Here is a 5,765-nt window from a genome sequence, read left to right as displayed (position 1 = left end):
AATGTAGTCCAATGGTCCATAATAGCAGTGAGTGATCCGCAGAACTGGCAACATTAGAAGTTGTTGACTTGAGCCTTTTATAGTTCAGCATATTAATATGGCTTTACTTTTAATACCTCTGTTGGATGGTTAAGACCAAGATGAAGCAAGGAGAAAAGCTAGGAAACATGGCTGGGGCAAAACCATACATTTATATACACAAGATGGTTAAGGTCCTGAGACTCTCCATCAGGTTTTTGAAAATAGCAGTTAACTGGTAGGATTCTCACTGTGCCTAACTATATATGCTGATAACTGCACCCAGGATAGCAACGTGTAATACTGCGGCTGTGCTTAGAATGCCTGCCATTCGGGTCTTCTAAATGCATACTGCTTCTAATGTCATATCAAATACTGCTATACTCAAATATATGTATTTGATGATTTAAAAAGGTAATAAAAGACAGCAAGAGACATAGGACTGTGTTCTACAATTTGTATATGGTTAGATTTCTAAATTTCTTTGTAAAAATGTGTAATTGTTTATTTTTATTTTATTATTTTATTTTAAATTTTTCTGTTTTTTATTTTTATTTTTCACATTCTATACAGATTTAAATTCAGCATATCAGTGACTGTTGGAAAGTACCTGTTTGATGTTATGTCTCAGACGTTTGATATTCAGATAGGTAGGGATGTTAAGCTCAAATGACTACATTAATAGGATTATAATATCATTATGCTTCTCTTCTGGAGGGTTAACAACTTAAGTTTGCAGATCAAAAATTAGAGAAAAAGAAGGGCTGGAAGAACAGCCAACATTTTGTCCCTAGCCTTTCAAGGTTAGTGAGGGCTCAGCACATAAGAGAACCTCTAGTGTAACATCCTATAACTCAGTAGTATCCCAAATTTTCTTTTCAAGGAGATTATGGGGCCACAGAGGAAAATGATCAAATATGTATAGTGTGCCTAAGGAAAGTCACCTGGAGAGAAAAAAATTCTCTCAGGCTTTCACTGAGAGCACATTGGCCAAGCAATGGCCATGATGCATCCACATGGCTGACACTGACAAGGGATCTACAAACTGCTATACATGGTTTCAGGGTAAATCATGAGGGCATTTGACTGACCTTCTCAGATACAAAACTTATATTTTTTTAAAATAAGAAACACATTTAATTCATAAAGAAATCTATAGGCTGAAAGTTAAAGGATGGAAAACAATACTACATGTCCCAGGACCTCAGAAAAAAGCAGCGGTAGTAATCCTGTTTGCAGACAATCTGAAGTTCATACCAAAAATGATCAAACAAAATAAAGAAGGCCACTACATACTGTTTATGGAAAAAATGAGGAAGAAATAGAAGTCATAAATGTGTATGTACCAAATATGGGAATGCCCAACTATATAAGACAAATTTTAATGGACATAAAAAAATCTTATATGCAATATCACTGTCTTAACAAGGGATCCTAACATGTTCTCATCCCAGACAGACAGGCAAAGCAAACAGAAAATGAGGGAACAGGTAGCATAACTGAGCCAGAACTTAGAACAAATGAACTTTGTGAGCGTATATAGCGTGTTCCACCCAACATCTGAATACACATTCTTTTCAGCTGTACATGGGTCATTTTCTGAAGTAGACTACACACTAGTGCATAGGTCATTCTTGAGTATGTGCAAGAAAGCAGAAGTTATCCAATGCATGTCATCTGACCACATTGCAGTGAAACTGGAAATTAATGGCAAAAGAAACCACAGATAACAGCCTCCTCAGCAACCAATGGGTTACAGATGAAATTACACAAGAAAATACGAAAATCTACAATCCGATGAACATTCAAATACAACTTACCTGAATGAGTGGGATGCAATGAAAGCAGTTCTTAGATGAAAATTTATAGTGGTGAGAGAAGAAATAAATACTATAATGCTACACTGCAAACTTCTACAAACAGAGGAGCAAACCAAGCCCAAATCCTAAAGATAAGAGGAAATCATAAAGATTAAAGCAGAAATTAGTGCAATTGAGACAAAGAAAACAATACAAAGAATTAATTATTCAAAAAGCTGGTTCTTTGAAAAATTAAATAAAATTGATAAACTCCTAGCTAATCTCATCAAAAAGAGGAAATGAAAACTCTTAAAATATGAATGAAAACTCTTTAAATATCTACAATATTTAAATGGCAATGGAATAACTTTCTCTGACAAAACTAAACAAAACAGAGGGATACAAAAGAATGACCATATTGTATCTATATATATTCAAAATAGGATAGATATACAGCTGCCTTCTCTTAATTCAATGAATAGAGAAATTTGTTCTAATAGTGTTTGTGGGCAGAGTATCATATCTGCATCTTGTACAATGAATAACCACTAAGACAACAATATGCAATGTATTAATTATTGAAACTGTGCAAGTATTCAGTTTTGTAACTGTCTCATTGCTATTTGTTTCTTAATAAAATTATTTTAAAACAAAACAAAAACAAAAACAAAACAAATTTAAAAAAACTCACCAAAAAAGAAAAACCCAAGTCCTGATAGATTCACAACTGAATTTTACTTTTTTTTTTTGTATTTTAGGGAAGGGTCTACAATGTGTTCAGGGTCTCACTACTACATCTGACTTGTAGAGATCCACCAGTTTACAGCCTCCCATGAGCTGGGATTACAGGAATATGCCACCATGCCCAGTCTCAATCACTGTCTTAGAATTCCCTGGGGGCAGGACTAGCATGGCAGGTCTGGGGATCAAACCTCCGGCCCCTAAACCTGCTTGCAGGCCCTTTAATCCACTGAGCTATTTGGCTGGACCTTAAGAAATTTAGAGAAGATTTAATCCCAATATTCCTTAACTCTTCAATGAAATTGAAAAGGAAGAAATAATTCCTGGAAGTAAATGTTATACTGATACCAAAGCCAGAGAAAGATTCAATCTAAAAGGAGAACTATAGACCAATCTGCATCAAGAACATAGATGTGAAAATCCTAAATAAATCATAGCAAACAGAATACAGCAAATAATAAAGATTATAGTTCTGAATCCATTGCTGTCTGTGGGCACTGCTGTTGCTCTGCCACCATGAACTGGATGCTCTCTGTCCAGCACTGCTCTGCTTTAGAGCCAGCCAAGTAAGGACTGAAACTTCCAGTAACTGTGAGCTAAATAAACCTTTCCTTCCTTAAAAAAAAAAGATTGTATACCATTAACAGGGATGCAAGGTTAGCTCAACATATGCAAATTATAAATGTAATATATTATACCAATTGCACAAAAATAAAAAACCACATCATCATCTCAACTGATGTAGAAAAGGCTTTTGATGAAATTCAACACTCATTCATGATTAAACCCTTACAGAAAATTGGAATAGTCTCTACCTCAATCTGATAAAAGCCATCTGACAATCCAACTGCAAATATAATTATAAATGCAGAAAACAGAAATCTTTTACTCTCAAATCAAGTACAATAAAAGGAAGCCCTCAAAACTGTTCAATATGGTTCTGGAATCATTAGCTAGAGCCATTAGACAAGAAAGAGAGAAATAAAAGGAATAAGAGTAGGTAAAAAAGAAAAAAAAAACTATCATTACTTGCAGATGACATGGCACTCAACTGGGAAGACCAAATAAACTACATCAAGAAGCTCCTAGAATTAATAAACAAATTCAGTACCATAGCAGATTGCAAATAAATACCCAAAGTCAATAGTATTCATTACACAGATAGGAAACATGCTAAGAAAGAAAGTAGAGAACCAATATACTTCACAACAGCATCAAAAAAAAAAAAAAAAAAAAAAAGGAAAAAAATGCCTAGGAATTAATCTAAATAAGGAAGTAAAAGATCCATACAATGAAAATTACAGTACTCTGAAAAAAGAGATCATAGAGGATTTCAGAAAATGCAAAGATACTACCAGTTTGAGCTCGCCACTTCAACACGCATCTCAGTGTCTATAGCACCTTCTTTTTCCTTCCTGGGTGGTGAGATCCAGTAGCAAGAAATCTAACATGTCAGTTCTCAAGATGCACGCCTGAGAGGTCTTTGACTTTCGTTGGAACCTCACTGTGGAGGTTGACCTCTACACCTCCAAAGGTCTCTTCCTAGCTGCTGTGCCCAGTGGGGCCTCCACTGGAATCTATGAGGCCCTAGAGTGGCGTGACAATGACAAGACCCACTACCTGGGCAAGGGTGTGTCAAAGGCTGTTGAGCACATCAATAAAACTATTGCACCTACCCTGGTTAGCAAGAAACTAAATGTCTTTGAGCAGGAGAAGATTGATAAGCTGATGATCGAGATGGACGGGGCTGAAAATAAATCTAAGTTTGGAGCGAATGCCATCCTGGGAGTGTCTCTCGCAATGTGCAAGGCCGGCGCCGTGGAGAAGGGGGTGTCTCTGTACCGCCACATCACTAACCTGACAGGCAATCCCCAGGTCATCCTGCCTGTGCTTGCCTTCAATGTGATCAATGGTGGCTCGCACTCCAGCAGTAAGCTGGCCATGCAGGAGTTCATGCCAGCTTTCAGGAGGCCAAGGTCTACCACAACCTGAAGAACGTCATCAAGGAGAAGTATAGCAAGGACGCCAACAACATGGGCTATGAGGATGGCTTCGCATCCAACATCCTGGAGAATAAGGAAGTCCTGGAGTTGATTAAGACTGCATTGGGAAGGCCGGCTACTCGGACAAGGTGGTCAACGCTATGGACGTGGCCACTTCTGAGTTCTTTAGGTCTGGGAAGTACGACCTGGACTTCAAGTCTCCTGAGATTGAAGTCCAGGTCGTACTTCCCAGACCTAAAGAACCCAGTAGGTACATCTCAACCGATCAGCTGGGCGACCTCTACATGTCCTTCCTTAAGGACTACCCAGTGGTGTCCATCAAGGACCCCTTTGACCAGGACAACTGGGGTGCCTGGCAGAAGTTCACGGCCAGTGCTGGCATCCAGGTGGTGGGTGACGACCTCACAGTGACCAACCTCAAGCGTATCGCCAAGGCCGTGAATGAGAAGGCCTGCAACTGCCTGCTGCTCAAACTCAACCAGATCAGCTCAGTGACTGAGTCCCTGCAGTCATTCAAGCTGGTGCAGTCCAATGACTGGGGCGTCATGGTGTCCCACCAGTCCGGGGCGACAGAAGACACCTTAATTGCTGACCTGGTGGTGGGACTCAGCACTGGGCAGATCAAGACTGGGGCACATCCGAGAGCCTGGCCAAGTACAACCAGTTCCTCAGAATCAAGGAGGAGCTGGGTAGCAAGGCCAAGTTCGCCAGCCAGAACTTCTGAACCCCCCTGAGTAAATAGACCCCCGGCAGGACATGGCCCAGGCCTTGGGCCCAGGTAGGTAGGTCCCCTCCTGCCACCACTTCTGTAGATGCCATCAGGGCCACCCAGTGCTCACGACCCCTGCTGTGATTGCCATGCTTGTCACCTCATGTCCCACTATGTCTGGAGCCCTGTGTGCATCCCAGGCCAGGTTCCCAGTGGTTCTGTTGTGAAATAAACCCCATCGCCCAGGAAAGAAAAATAAAAAGATACTACCAGCTCCTTGGTAGGAAAAACCAACATTGTGAAAATGGCCATACTCCCAAAATTGTTATACATATTTAATGCAATCCCTATCCAAATACCACCAACATACCTCACAGATCTAGAAAAGATATTCCTGAAAATTGTTTGGAACAAGAATAAACCTAGAATAGCAAAGGCAATATTGGGTAATAAAGGCAAGGCAGGAGGCATTACAATCCCTGACTTGAAATTATA

At 39.7% G+C, this 5,765-nt stretch overlaps 1 pseudogene; it reads left to right on the top strand.

The window, feature by feature from the left end:
* Positions 1-4,007: 4,007 nt before the first annotated feature.
* Positions 4,008-5,285, top strand: LOC101580704 (annotated as a pseudogene).
* Positions 5,286-5,765: the final 480 nt, after the last annotated feature.

Source organism: Octodon degus, unplaced genomic scaffold, assembly GCF_000260255.1.
Source record: "Octodon degus isolate 3935 unplaced genomic scaffold, OctDeg1.0 scaffold00025, whole genome shotgun sequence".
NCBI lineage: Eukaryota > Metazoa > Chordata > Mammalia > Rodentia > Octodontidae > Octodon > Octodon degus.
This window is presented reverse-complemented; position numbering and strand designations above follow the sequence as displayed.